At 46.9% G+C, this 15,747-nt stretch overlaps 1 protein-coding gene across 3 annotated transcripts in view; it reads left to right on the top strand.

The window, feature by feature from the left end:
* The window catches only part of PRKG1 (protein kinase cGMP-dependent 1), a 384,521-nt gene that overhangs the window by 254,560 nt on the left and 114,214 nt on the right, over positions 1–15,747 (top strand). The window lies entirely within an intron of this gene.

The raw sequence follows: 15,747 nt of genomic DNA, 5'->3' as shown, positions 1-15,747 counted from the left end.
TTATGATGGAAAACCAGCTGGAAGGTCTCTGGTATAGTATTTTAGAGAATTCCAAAGGAAACTGGGCTAAAATAGGCTGAAGTTTAGCTTCTCTTTAGCTGAAGTTTAACTTCTCCAAAGGGAAGCTCAAGTTCATCTAAAGAGAGCTAAACTCTCTTTAGCTTCTCTTTATCTGTAGTTTAGCTTCTCTTCAGCTAAAATAGGTTGAAGTTTAGCTTCCCTGTTGTGTTTTTCTATCTCTTCTAAGAAGAAATGCCTGATTTTCCCTGCAGTGACCTGGATTGCATCTGATTAGCCATGGAAGTCCATGGGAGGAGGAGTGCTCCTGTGGGAATGTTGGGTCTGCCAGGGTTAGAGACGCCTTTGGGTGGTGTTTGCTGGGATTTCTTCTCTTTGCAAAACTGTTCCCTGTCTTGGGTTTATGAAGGAAAACCAGCTAGAAGGTCTCTGGTATAATATTTTAGAGAATTCCAAAGGAAACTGGGCTAAAATATGTTAAAATCCATGGAATCTTAGGCAGAGAAAGTCAAGGAAAAAAGGGCCTTTTTCTGCACAGCTGGTGGAAAAGTTTGAGCACAGCCTAATTATGAGGAGGATGTCTCAGGCTTCATGTTTGAAAACTCTGTCTCTAAGCTGCCTTTGGAGCCTAATGAAAACTGGAGCCTGCCTGCAAATCCACAATGCCAAGCAAAGCCTTCTGGAGGAGCATTAATTTGATGGAAAATGCAGCTTTGGGGCTGAATAAATCATCGACAGGCTGCTTCAGAAATGAACAATTTCATCTCTCTGGGTGCTGGATTCCTCCCAGGATGAAGAGGCTCTGAGGAAGAGGGCAGAGCTGAGGGTGGGGTCAGACAGGCTGGGGACACTGTTGCCTGAGGATGGATGATGGATGGATGATTAAATGGGCTGGAATTTGGCAGGGCTGGCAGGCCTGGAGAGAGGTAATTAATGGCTTGGATGTTTAATTGGTGCCAGGGAAAGGCAGAGGGTGGTGGGGTTGATGTGAGGCAGATGCTCCACATCTCCTCTCACACTGCTCAAGGCCACACCTGGAGGGCTCTGTCCAGTTCTGGGCCCCCCCAGCTCCCTCCTGGGGCTCCAGCCCCTTCCCCAGCTCTGCTCCCTTTCCTGGCAGCCTTTTGTCATGAGGAACCCAAAATTAAACTTCCAAGGGCTGCACTTGAGGACCTCATGGTGCTGACAGGGCTCATGGGAATGTTTAATGTTTGATGAGTTTCTCAGCTGTCCCTTCTAGCTGATCTCTGAATTCCTGCCCATGATGACAGCATTCCCAAAGTCTCCAAGCCTCAGGTTGGAGTGGAGGTAGAGAAAACCTCAGATCCCAGCAGGAATTGCAGTGTCCATCAATACTTAGTAGGTAACTTGGAGTACCTCCTATTTTCATGAAGGGTTCATTGAAGTTTCAATTTGCTGTGAAGTTCTTTAGGGTTTCCTAAGTGGGTTTTTAGTACAAAGACCCAGCATTTTGCTGTGAAGCTCTTTAGGGTTTCCTAAGTGGGTTTTTAGTACAAAGACCCAGCATTTTGCTGTGAAGCTCTTTAGGGTTTCCTAAGTGGGTTTTTAGTATAAAGACCCAGCATTTTGCACATCCAGGACTTCAGCCTTGTTGGGCAGAGCCTCTGCCACGGCTGCTTTCTCCTGGCACCAATTCCCAGAGAGTTCAGTAATGTGGTGGTGGATAAAGACACGCTTTGGGTTCTGTTAGAAAGGGGGATTTAGAAACACAGCTCTGAAATAAATTCCCTGGCCTGAAACATGGGTGGAAATTCAATTGCCATGGCTGGAGGAGAGGGGAAACCTTGAGATAACTGGAATTGTGGCTACAGAGTAATGGAGTGCTTGGGTGGTGGCAGTTCTTTTAAGAAATAAGTGACCATGTGTGGTGGTGTTTGTGAGGACAAGGGAAGAGATGAGAATCTTGACTCCATGTTTCAGAAAAGCTGATATTATGTTATATTATATTATATTAACTTGCTATACTAAAACTATGCTAAAAAAGAGAAAGGATTTCATCAGAAGGCTAAAAAGAAAGATTATAAAATCTTGTGACAGGCTCAGAGTTCGACACAGCTGGACTGGGATTGGTCACCAAGTAAAAACAATTCACATGGAACCAATCAAAGATGCACCTGTTGGTAAACCATCTCCAGCCCACATTCCACAGCCATCAAATAGTTTTTGTTTACATTTCATTTCTGAATCCTTCAATGAAGGATTCATTGAAGTTTCAATTTGCTGTGAAGCTCTTTAGGGTTTCCTAAGTGGGTTTTTAGTACCAAGACCCAGCATTTTGCACATCCAGGACTTCAGCCTTGTTGGGAAGAGCCTCTGCCACGGCTGCTTTCTCCTGGCACCAATTCCCAGAGAGTTCAGTGATGTGGTGGTGGATAAAGACTCACTTTGGGTTCTGTTAGAAAGGGGGATTTAGAAACACAGCTCTGAAATAAATTCTCTGGCCTGAAACATGAGTGGAAATTCACTTGCCATGGCTGGGGAAGAGAGGAAAACTCGGGATAACTGGAATTGTGCCCACAGTTCTTGGAGTAATGGAGTGCTTGGGTGGTGGCAGTTCTTTTAGGGATAACAGAAATTCACTAGCCATGGCCACCTTCCTGTCATGGGCCAGTAAAAAACAAGCATGGCAAAAGCCAAGGCAAGGTGTTAGTCTTCCACATGGGCTAATTGGTTGTAACTGGCTGGAAATCAGAAAGCTCCAGTGCAGATTTGATGTTGTCACTTAACCCCATATCTTCCTAATCTAAGTGGATTTTTCTCCCTACTGGAAAAGGCTGGGACATAATTTTTTTTTAAATTTTATTCTTTTAATTTTTATATTCTTGTGGCAAAGCGTCGTGAAAAAATGCATTTCAATAAGAACAAAAATTTAATCAGGAGTCTGGTGAGCTGTCACTTTAGTTAACTCTTAACCAACACAGAGCCCTTGAGATGTGTGTTGGGATGAGCTTGGTGTGATCCTGGTGCCAATTGGAATCCTTTGGGAAGGGAGACGTGGCCAAGTTTGTTCAGGCAAAACCAAAATAGCACAGGCTGGCTCTGAGGAGCTTTGAAATAAAGGGAATTATTACTTCCCCTGCAGAGGGAGTGTAAAATGAATGAGTTCATCCAGACCCTTCTGACAGAGGGATTTGAATGTTTGTCAGTGATCCGGGTGAAACACTTGATGAGTGCAGCCAAATCATATCCTATATACAAAAACCAAAAAAAACCCCAAAAATGAACCAACCAACCAAAAAAAAAAAAAAACCAAAAAAAAGAAAAGAAAATAATAACAAAAAAAAACCCCAAAAACCAAAAAACAGAAAAACAAAAAATCAAGAGGAAAAATAGGGACAATCTTTGGATCCACCTTGGTGTAGCACAGGACTCGGGGGCACATCTGCTCTGTGAAGTGTGTGAGAGTCTGAAGGCCAAGCTAAGTAAAGATCTGGGCACAATTCCAAACTAAAAGCTCATTAACTCCAGCTCTGTGTTGCTTTGACCTCTGGGATGTGCATGAGGACACCCCTGGATGCTCCTTGGCGGGGAATTGGGAGCTAATTTTGGCCTTGACATTACAGAATGATGCTGCTGGAGATGAAGCCCTGGCTCAGGAAAAGCCCCTGCTTTGCTGTTTGGGTGCAATATGGGGTGTGAGGGAAATATTGTGGCAATATTTCCTTCCATTCATGGGATAACAGCCATGATTCATGAGGAAATGGGGTAATTCCTGTGTTTAGGTTGTGTTTAGGTCTCTGCAGAACTGGAGGCTGGAGGATGTATAAATATGGGATTAATGCAGTGAGTTGGTGTCTATACAATTTATATCCTGTGTGTTGCTGCCTTGGAATTATTTGTTTCACATGCCTGCAGCTTGGTGAGCACATCAATGGCTAATCTGACAGGTAAAGCAAGAAATTTGGCTTAAATGTGTATTTAAAATGATTCCTAAGGTGGTTTAGGGAGCTTTTCCTCTTTTTTTTTTGCTCAGAGTGGCAGGTTCTTTCCTGGAGAAAGCCTCTACAACCTCTGTAACTACTGGTGGAGTAAAGGGAGGGTGTCAGATCATTCCTTACTGAGTTGTTTCCCTCTCAGAGTTGAATTATCCCTGCTTTTAGCTATCTGCTCTCTCTTAATCTCCCTGGGGTTATCTCTGTGTGGTGTCAGAGTCCCACCCAGGTGGGTGAGAGCAGTGAGCACGTGGTGGATGTGTTTTTAGAGGATGATGGATGGTGCTGGCTCCTCCAGCTTGTCCTCCTCCCCGGCCAGCTGCTGGGGTGGCTTTTGCATCCCTCTGTGGTTCACATCATTCCCAATATTCCAACTGTCCTCTGGAATTTGGGACAAGGTGAGCAGTAAGTCAAGGTGATGGGCTTTATTCTCCTCCTTAAATATCCCAGGGCATGAAATTGGATTTGGATTTTAAGAGGTGAAAACCCCCCAGTTTGCAGTTTGTTCTGGCACGAAGCAGTAACCTTTACCAGGAAGAAACTCCATGGAGAATGCAATAAAAGGGGAATTTACATCTGTTTCATCCAAAAGCTGTCATTTCCAAACCAAAACCAACCCATATTTGAATTAAAGCTCATCAAGAGCTGCTCAGGAAAGCCAGGAATATTTGTTTCAATATTTGTTACAACAGAGTCAAGCAGTTTTGACCATTCCAAAACTTAGGTGCTCCCACAGATTGCCAGGTGGATTTGTTTGGAACATGTACAAATTGGGTAAATTCTTGTTTCTGTGCTTGAAGATTAGAAATGATTCTGTATGTGCACTTCTCCAATCATCTGTCCTGAGTGAAGTTCACATCCTTTACCTGGTAATTGTTGTGTTTTGTCTCAGCAGAGCCCAGGAAAGACAAGGCACAAAGCCTTTAATGTGATTACAGAGAGCTGTTAAACGTGCATCTCATTATGTGGAGTGTCTGGAGGCCTGGCAGGCTGCCTTCCCCACACAAGCAGTGCTCTCCCCTCATGAAGATACAGAAATATTGATCTAAAGATAGGCAATAATTAGCACAGAAGAAGATGTTACAGGAAATAGCCCCTGGCACTGTCAACAGAGGATCTTGTTCAGAAGTTGTTGTTGAGCATGAAATCACTGCTGAGTAATAGGAACTGATTTGATCACTAAATGCCCACAGATTATAAATTTGGTAAATTGATTATTTATCTTTTATCTTTATTTATTAATTATCTTTTATGCCCCTAACTCCCGGAGACTCTCACTGTGTCACAGAAAATTCTCAGTGATGGGAGCCTGGGGTAGGAGTTTGGTTCAGGAGCTGAGCAGGACCAGGGAAAGGCTTTTAACCATTGGCATCTTCCCCTTTATGGAGTGGGAAGAGTTAAATTTGTGTTGATTTGAGGAAAACAGAGAATGGGGCTCCTCTTTGAGAGCTTCCAACTGAACTCAGACTGGGAGGAACTGCAGGGACCTGCACCGAAGAGGAGAGCAATGGAGCTCTGCCCTTTTTTCCACTTCTTTTGAGGCAAAAATTAGGGACTCATGTCTGGGAGTTCAAAATCCAGTTCTTTTCTCACTCTTGGGCTGCCCTGAACCTGCTGCTCAGGGTGGAATGGCTGGAATCCCTGGAAATGCTCAAAACCAAGCTGGACAGGGCTTGGAGCAGCCTGGGACAGTGGAAGGTGTCCCTGCCATGGCAAGGGTGGCACTGGATGGGCTTTAAGGTCCTTCCCAACCTAAACTATTCCATGGATTTCTGATTCCATGACCAAGGCTGCACCCCAGGGCTGTGGTAACCAAAGTCAGTCAATTCTGAGATGGGAAGAGAAAGAATTTGTAATAGCCCCCTCCTATGAAGAATTAATCTGTGTGAGCAAAAAGATGGGGTTTAATTTCTGCATCTGGGCTCAATTTGGAGACTCCTCCTGGGAATCTGGAGAGGAGTTAATGACTCACAATGTGCTTAATTACCTGTAAATTACTTTGTGCTGAGCAGACAGAAAGTAAGAGTTGGGCAGAGTGCAATGAAAGTTCTTTAGCCAAGACAAAAATGAAAGAGGAGGAAAGAAGCACTGTGGTACCACAGGTGTCAATGACAAGTCCAGAAAAAAAGTGGATTTGTATAGAATCATAGAATCCCAGAAAGAATTTAGTTGGAAGGGCCTTAAATCCTATCCAGTGCCACCCCTGCCATGGCAGGGACACCTTCCACTGTCCCAGGCTGCTCCAGCCTGGCCTTGGGCACTGCCAGGGATGCAGGGGCAGCCCCAGCTGCTCTGGGCACCCTGTGCCAGGGCCTGCCCACCCTGCCAGGGAACAATTCCTCATTCCCAATGTCCCATCCAGCCCTGCCCTCTGGCACTGGGAAGCCTTTAGAAGGTCAAGGACAAGGGCAGCACCTCCCTGGGCTGGGCTTTCCAAGGACACCTGTGTGCATGGTGAAATCAGGGCCATAAATAAGTGTGGAAGTTCTGTCCTGAGTGGAAAGAGATTTAAAACACTCATAAATGCTCATGAGAAAAGGAGTCACATAATGTGGCTGCCTGGGTAGGATCACCAACAATGGAATGGTGGTTTTGGTTTGTTTTTATTTCAGGGAGTTAATTCTGCTTTCACACTGAAGCCACACTGTTGTTAATACTGGTACAAATCCCATTTTTAAAGCAAGCCTTAGTCATGCTACTAATGGGAGCATTTTCTCTTCAGCACCTTTAAAAGTTCTCTAAATGGTGCCATTTGTGCTCTGATATCTTAATGTTTTTATGTCCAGGCAGAGACGGGGCTGGTTTTCCTGCACCGAGTCCATTTGCACATCATAATGATCATTTTATGCATTTGTCCTCTCCTTGCATGGGATGAATTTTTAATGTGCAGGCAGAGGGTGACATTTTTATTGCTTTTACAGGCATCAGGAATGCATTTTAAATTCAATTATGTACTGTCTCTGGAAATACCACACAAGTGACTTGCCAATAAATACATCTCGTGGATTACTGGAAACTAACAGGGACAGTAATCACTGGAGTAACTTCACTGGGCCAATTTTTGTCACTCCAAAAAAATACAGGTTAATGCATATTAGGAGGAATAATTCAAGCTTCATATAGACACTGATAAACCAGCATAATTATTTCTGGAAAAAGATGAAAAGAGTTTGTGCAGCTCAATGGAGACAAACTCACTGGGTGCCCCAGTAGCTCGATATGCAATTAGAAATCAGTGTTTTAAAGGGTAGGGGAAGTCAGAAAAGGGCATTCCATGCACTGAACACCAGCTCAAAGAACTCACAGGATTTGTGCTCTGGAATTGAGCTGGAGATGAAGACAAATCAGGCTTAGGCTGAAGTGTCCTCAGAGGGATGGTAAAAAATCCTGAAGTTGTTAATAATTGAGCAAATTCCAGCTGACCTGCCGTGAATCACTGTTCTGTTAAGCTGCTGACAAGGAGGGGGAGCAGAACCAGCTGGCCAGAGCACACCAGGAATCAATCAGAATCTGGTTTAACAAGAAAATCCAAACCACTGGAAAACTGGGGAGATAAAACTCAGAGCAAATTGGGATCTGTGGGTGCAGGCACACACATGTGTGGGCATGGGATTTGTAATGCTTTGTGGGGAGATAAAAGGTGGTGAAAATAAAACAATGTCACTTGCAACAAGTAATTAGAGTGTAAGTCTTTATCCAGAGGAGGTAAATGCAGGAGGAATCATGGAATAGGGCATGGAATAACAGAGTGGTTCCTGTTTGCAGGGATCATCTGCTCCAAAACCTCCTTTAAAACAGCTGAGCTTGAGTTGATCCCACCACCACCCCAGGGAAATCTGGAGGGAGCAGATGCCCTGTCCAACACAGCCTCTATTCCTCTGCAGCTCTAGGATGGGAGATGTCAGCAGCTCCTGGATCCTCTGAGGAAACCAGGATTGCAATGTGGATTTTTCTGTCCAGGCTAATGGGATTTACCCTTCTGAACACCACCAGGGATCCAGGACCTTGTGTTCCCCTGTGTTCCAGGTTAAACTGATGTTTCAGTAAATCCCAATCCTTCTCAAAGTGTTCCCAGCACTGTCTCCATGAGGTTCCAGATCTAAGGGACAAGGGATAAGGGACAATGTCCCTGAGCCTCTCAGCTCCACTGCAGCCCCCACTGGATTTTGACTGGAGAAAGGTAAAAGCACCTCTTGATAAGAAAATATCCAGCCTTGTGTCCTTGGCTCCCTCATGGACAGAGCTTTGCCCCACATAGTGCTGTTCCTGTCCTTTCCCTATTGCTGGAAATGGGGAATGAGACAAAAAACTCAGTTTATGGGGTTTCTAAATCCACTCCCCTTTGCCTTCCTTCACCTGTAGATGATCTTTGCCACCTGAACTTCCTCCCATGTGGGTAATAACCACTCTGAATCCATAATAAGTGACAAATGTGTTATTCCAATGACACTTAATGGGATTTTTGGGGATTGTTATTGAGAAAAACCAATTTTAAATCAATCCTTGTGTGCCCACTCCAGTGCTGCTGCCCTGATCTCTGTGCCTGGTCCACAACTGAGCTGTTGAGCACATGTGGGCCATTGAAGGGAATTTTGTTGGACATTAATCACCCCAGAGGAATAAACTGAGTCATCTGCAAACATGTGGAATGATCATCAATAAATCAGGAATGACAGGAAACCAGGAATGGATTTATGGAAGTGCTTTCAACACCTGTTGCTGGCTCCTTTTAACAGTATTTTGATATCTGTCAATGAGTTAGATTTTAATCTGAAGTGTTTCCTTCTAAACACATTGAATGGTGGCTTTAATCAAGAAGAAATGTGGCCTTGCATAAATCAATGTACAGAAAATAAGATCTGCAAGACAGTCATAATCGTATCATGATGACCTTCTTTCAATGAAAAAATGAAATAAAATAGAGCTGACTAGCATAAATTATATTTTACAATCAGTTTTGATGGGCTGGTGGAGCCAATGTTGGATGAGGATGGGCTCTGGGAATGGCCAGGCTCTTGGATGCTGCTCTGGGAAAAGAGGCAGGGCAGGATATCCTGGATTGCATGGCTCAGGGCAAAAGCTCAGCACCAAAACTGGGTTCATTCCTTTTGGATCCATCTTCCCTGTCCTTTCCCCTTCCCTGACCTCCTCATGGGCTAAAGTGGAGTCAGGTATTCCCTTCTGTTTGCTGTATGTCTGCCACAGAAATCCTGGAATTCTGTCCTGCCTTTTATTATTTCTCTGTCCAAATATCAACCAGGGAGCCCACAGATGTTCCCAACCACTCCAATTCCTGGATTGTCTTCATCACTTTTGGAACAGGACAAGAAGAAAAGGTTTGGAGGCTCAGCCATGGGCCTAGGGAATGACAGAGCAGGGTGCCAGTGGAATTCCCTTCCTGGGATAACCCTGTCATGTGCTGACCTTTTGTCATCTGTTGAACAGCAATTAATTAAACAAATTGGTGGAATTTAGTGAAGCTTTCATGCTGCAGTGGAGCAAATAATGGAAAAGAGAAAATGCTGGAGAGAACAAAATGAAACATCTGTTGGGATTCAAGTGGGGATGGATCCAAAGGAAATGTCCCCGGGAATAAATTCTCTCTAATGGCAGGACAGGGGCTGTTCCATGGATCAAGTGACCCATGGCTGGTCAGTCTTGCTGGTGACCACTGACCAGAAGGTTCCTCCCCTTTTCCAAACTGCTTTGGACCTGGAATGTTGCGCTTTCCCCTCATGGATCATCTGAACCAGAGATGCTCCAGTTGGAAGCTTGGATGTCCTGCTCCCAACAGGACTGGGATGAGCCTGGGTGTAGGATCAAGAATTGAGGCTTGGATTTGGGATCACCAGCCCCAGATAAGCTGTGCTGGGGGACAAAGCCAGGACTGGGATGAGCCTGGGTGTAGGATCAAGAATTGAGGCTTGGATTTGGGATCACCAGCCCCAGATAAGCTGTGCTGGGGGACAAAGCCAGGACTGGGATGAGCCTGGGTGTAGGATCAAGAATTGAGGCTTGGATTTGGGATCACCAGCCCCAGATAAGCTGTGCTGGGAGAAGAAGCTGGGACTGGGATGAGCCTGGGTGTAGGATCAAGAATTGAGGCTTGGATTTGGAATCACCAGCCTGGGAGAAGCTGAGAGGGTTTGACAGAATTATATGGAATTACTGCAATTGGCTTCCCAGCACAGAGGTTTTTTTTTGTTTATTTTGGGTTTTTTATTGCCCATTATGCTGCTTGCCTGTCTCTAATATTCCCAAGATTATGTTTTCATAAACAATTGTATTTTCGAGCTGTGTGTGGAATCTGTCAGGCTTTATTTGATTATTTCTCCAATAGAGCCCAGGGCCCTTGAAAATCCTCAACCTTTAATTCATTTCCAGCTGTGGAGGCTTTGCTGTGCATAGGAAATTTTGGTCTCCAAGATGAAAAGGGAGAATCAACAGAGCTGTAAAGTCTGGGATTAAATCATCCTTCTCCTTTCTTTAATTCAATAAAGGACTCATATCCTGGAGAAAGGGATGTCCCACCCATGGCTTTAGAGGTGCTTTAAAAATATTTAGGATTCTGTGCAGGTAATAAATCACAAGGAAGGGGTTTTGCCCATTCATGGGTTGGGATCATGGAATTGGGCTCGTTTGGATGTTCTGGTGGTCTTGCTGGGGATCTCTGTGGTTGGCACAGCACTGCTTATTTGTGGGAAGGTCTCAAATGCCTCTGAGTTGGATTTTCATGGGGCCAATCCCAGGATTTCATCCTGGTGTGCTTGTGCTGGGTTTTCGCCATGAAAGGAACAAAATTCTTTGGATTTTGGTACCGTGTTTTGTGGGTTATTCCTCTGGGGGTAACTAAATAATTCTTGGAAGCCTGTTCTCATTGGTGAGTTCAGAAGTGATCCTCTGGTGATCACTCAGAGGGGATTTTCTTTGGACTTGTCCCTCCATAAATCATCTCAGATGTATCAGCCAGAGTGAGGAGCTCAAGGTTGCTCCCAAACCCAGTGTCTGGGATTTGGTGATGCTGTCAGCCACGGGGTCACCCCTGCTAGCTCCCAACCTAGGAATGTGCTGGGCAGGACATCCATGTTTTAAAATTTTTTTCATAGTAACTAACAACAAAAAAGGTTTAATGCTTTGTGAATTCTGGAGATTCACTCAACACCTGTGTAAGGGAGCAATTAAAAAAAAATATTACTCAGGATGCCAGGGTGTGTGAGGCTGCAGGGCTCAGTGGGCACCTGGTGTCCCCTCCCTGCTCCAGCAGGGCCATGCCAGAGGCCAGGGCACAGCATTGTGTGCAGCCAGCTGTGGCCCAGCCCCAGGGAGGAGAGCCCCCAGGCTGTGTGGGCAATGTGCTCAGGGCTGGGCAGTGCCCAGGGCAGAAGTTGTGCCTCCTGTGCAGGGCAATTGCTGGGCTCAGGCCCTGCCCGTGGCTCTGGGGCCATTGCTGGGCCCCGGAGCAGAGCCTGGGCCCTGCTCTGCCCCTCCCTGCAGCCAGGGCCAGCCAGGCCTGAGGGCCCCTCTCAGCTGGGGCTCCTCTCCAGGCTGAGCAGCCCCAGCTCCCTCAGCCTTGCCTGGGCACCCACAGCCTCCAGGCCCTTGCTCAGCTCCAGCAGCTCCTGGCCCTTTCAGGTCCCTTTACTTTGGGGAGGTTGCCCAGGAGAATGTGAAAAGCTGGTGATTCAGAGGATGTTAAAAACATTTACAGCTTATCTTTCTTTTGTGTACATGTAATTCTGAAGGCAGCAAATGATGGTGATCTCTGTGATATGTTCATTTAGTGGGGGTGGTTAAAAGGAGGACGGAGCGTTCCGGCAGCAAACAGGGCTGTGCTTGGAGAGGGTGTCAGTGGCTCCATGAAAAAGAGATTATTATGATGCTGTCAAGTGCAGCAGAGATCTCCTAGACACAAGACTCCTTCCTTCATTTGATCTTGGATATGTTGTAAATACCCAATTTAGAGGAAAGAGAGACACCAGACCGTGCATGCAAATGCCACTTGTCCCTTATTTACACTCACTACGATTTTGACACACTGATCAGTGTTGAGGATCTCTTTTGAGGTGCACTGTGAGAATCAGTCCCAAAAATCTTTGTTTTCTACCTTGTGTGAGGTAATGGTCTTTGTTGGACTTCATTCTGGCGCTCCAGGGTTGCAAGGCCAGGTTGGACAGGGTTTGGAGCAGCCTGGGACAGTGGAAGGTGTCTCTGCCCATGGCAGGGGGTGGCACTGGATGGTTTTGATGTCCCTCCCAACCCATACCATCCTGGGATTCTGTGGTTCAATCAAGAAGCAGAAAATTGCCTTGGTGCACCCACTCTGGGTCTGTCCAGAGGTTGAAGGGTGAGGTTCCATTTCCCATGAAACATCCTAGACAAAGGGGAAAAAATGCAGGAGAGAAACTCCTTGACAGCAAAGTGTTTTGAAGAGGTGATTACAGTGCAAGCCAAAGACAATTTAATTTCAGCTGTATTGCAAATGCAGGATCATAAAAATCAGTGTTCAGGGCTATGAGGCTTTGCATGACAGCTTTTATCTTTAATCACCACTGTATTTATATCAAAAACAGCGTGGCCAGATGGACCAGGGCAGTGATTGTCCCTCTGTGCTGGTCTTGCTGAGGGACCTCCAGGGCTGTGTCCAGTTCTGGGTCCCCAGTCCAGGAAGGACATGGAGGGGCTGGAGCGTGTCCAGGGCAGGGGCTGGAGCCCCAGGAGGGGCTGAGGGAGCTGGGCAGGGGCTGAGCCTGGAGCAAAGGAGGCTCAGGGGGCCCTTGTGGCTCTGCACAACTCCCTGCCAGGAGGGGACAGCCAGGGGGGGCCGGGCTGTGCTGCCAGGGAACAGGGACAGGACAAGGGCAAAGGGCCTCAAGCTGGGCCAGGGGAGGCTCAGCTTGGACAGCAGCAGCAATTTCTGCATGCAAAGGGTGCTCAGGCCTTGGCAGGGGCTGCCCAGGGAGCTTTGCAGTGCCCAGCCCTGCAGGTGTCCCAGCAAGGGCTGGAGGTGGCACTCAGTGCTCTGGGCTGGGGACAAGGTGGGCACTGGGCACAGCTGGCACTCCATGGGCTGGCAGGCATTTTCCAGCCTCAGGGATCCTGAGATTCTGTGATACAACTGTTGGAAAAGCTGGGTGAATTGGAAGGTAGAAAAGCTCTACTTTGGGACTGCAGGTAGAATTTGATTTGCAAATATGAAGAAATGCCACCTGCTCGATCCAAAATCATCCCATGCCATCCTCCAAAGATTCCAGCAGGAGCAGGCTCCTTCTGTGAGGTGGCTCAGGAGCAGCAGAGTGAACCCTGTGCCTGGAGATGAGCAACCAGAACTGTGCCTGCCCAAACTTCACTGAGGTTCCCAGACTGGCTGCTGCTTCTGCTGACCCTTGGTAGCTCTCAGGGAGCAATTGTCCCTTTCAAGATGAATCATCCTGGGTAAATTCATGTGCAGTGGGAGGAGGGGGTTCACATACCTGCTGATGATTCTCCCTCTCTCTCATTCTGACATCAAAAATGGAATTTTTTTTTCTTTTAAATCAGTCCCATCTCCCCAGTGACTGCCACAGGAGATGCAGTAGGAGGGTTCTGTGTGATAATGAAACCCTGTCAGAGAGAGGCAGGGATTGACAGAGCAAGGCAAAACACTCCTCCAGAGTTCCTGCCCTGCTTATTGAACACAAACAGAGCCTGGGCTGAAAGAGGGCCCTGCAATGTTCAAAACCACACAGATGTGGTGGCTAGGGATGGGTTAATGATGGACATGGCAGAGTTGGACTCTGCTCTTGGAGGTCTTTCCAGCCTTTCTGATCCTTTTGAGATCATTTCAGGTTCCCCTCAGGGACACTGAGAGTTCTGGTCTTGTGATGTCAGCAGATCCCTTGGAATCCTTTCAGCACAAGAGGGAAAAATGAAATTCTTGCCACTTACTTTGCTTCAGTATTTGGTCATCAGGGGTAAGATCAGTTCTGCTTCTCTCCTGTTTTCCTGTCTGTAGCAGGGCTTAGGATATAACCAGACCCCTGAAAACAAATGTCCCACAACCTCCTTTCAGGATTTTATTTCCCTCATAAGGGCTGTGTAATGAGTGGCAGAGTGTTCAAACTGTGGCTGTTCCATTTTCACCTTCTCCAAAATGAGTAATTGTGAATGGTTTACTGCCTGTGTGGCTATAGCACAGCAGACAAATCATCTGCAGCACCTGCAGAGCAAATCTCTTCCCTCTTCCTGAGACTTCTGCTCCATGAGGTGCTTCCAAGGCTAACCCAAAGTAAAATTAATGGGAATGTGAGTGGCTGTCACCCTCCCTGTCCCTTCCTCCTGGTTCTCTAATATTCTTTGAGCTGTGTCCTGTTCTAGGCCCTCACAGCCAGAGAGTCCTGGAGGGGCTGGAGCATGTCCAGGGAAGGGAATGGAGCTTGGGAAGGGTTCAGCTTGGACAGCAGCAGCAATTTCTGCATGCAAAGGGTGCTCAGGCCTTGGCAGGGGCTGCCCAGGGAGCTTTGCAGTGCCCAGCCCTGCAGGTGTCCCAGCAAGGGCTGGAGGTGGCACTCAGTGCTCTGGGCTGGGGACAAGGTGGGCACTGGGCACAGCTGGCACTCCATGGGCTGGCAGGGATTTTCCAGCCTCAGGGACCCTGGGATTGAATGAATCCAAGCAGAAACCAGCCTGGACTTAGCAATGACCTGTGTGACTGGGGAAGGACTGAGGTTTCTTTAGAAATAGATACACCTTTTCTAAAATTAATTTCTGCCACTTCTTTAGTGGGTACTATGAATGAAAATAACCAGCAGCTCATCCTTAAAATAATATTTATTAATCTGACAGAAAAGAGGAATTATCTTCAGTTTGCAACACAAAAGGAATGTACCTGGCAGGGTGGGCAGGCCCTGGCACAGGGTGCCCAGAGCAGCTGGGGCTGCCCCTGCATCCCTGGCAGTGCCCAAGGCCAGGCTGGACTTTGGGGCTTGGAGCAGCCTGGGACAGTGGAAGGTGTCCCTGCCATGGCAGGGGTGGCACTGGGTGGGCTTTGAGGTCCCTTCCAACCCCAGCCACTCTGATTCCATGAAGTGATGCCATGATCCTGATGGAGCCAGCATTCCCTCCCTGACTCAACAGTGGGAGGCTGCCTGTACAGCTTGAGTTGTCCAAAACCCTGTTTTTTGGTGATATCCCAAATCAAGGATCAGCTGGTGCTGATCAGATGTAGCCTCAGTCCTTTTGGAACTGAGACAGAGCAGTAGGAGCATCCTAAGTGTGCTAAAGAGGGACATTTACATTTTTCAGCTTTCATTACAGTTGAGTGCCAAAAAAAAAAGTTTCAGGGAACTCAGACAGCCTTAATTTCCTTTTACTGTAGTGTTGGAGTCTGGAGCTCTGCTTACTCAAGGCACAGAGCAGTGACAACAACAGCAATTGTGATGGTGCCAAGCAGCAATAAAAGAGAGAGGTTTTGTTCCAGGCTTATCCCAGGAGAAACATCTGCCACCGACCTGGATGAGCACCCTCACTGAACACCCTTCAGAAGTTTGGGAATGAGTCTTGAAAAGGATTTAGAGAGTGAATGGCTGCTTTTGTGTCCTGGAGGCAGAGCAGAGCCAGGAGCCCTGCGGGCTGTGGTGTGCGTCAGAAGATAAATGTCCTGCCAGAGCTGGCAGGGACTGAGGCTGCAAACAACACCTTGGGCCACAGCCAGCCCTGCCTGGAAACCCTTGCTGCTTCCTCAGGAGCCATCCCATGGGATGGACCACAGGCATGAGTCCAGGATGGACCACAGGCATGA

This window comes from Agelaius phoeniceus, chromosome 9, assembly GCF_051311805.1.
Source record: "Agelaius phoeniceus isolate bAgePho1 chromosome 9, bAgePho1.hap1, whole genome shotgun sequence".
NCBI lineage: Eukaryota > Metazoa > Chordata > Aves > Passeriformes > Icteridae > Agelaius > Agelaius phoeniceus.
Note: the sequence above shows the minus strand (reverse complement) of the source record. Positions and strands in the feature narration are given on the sequence as shown.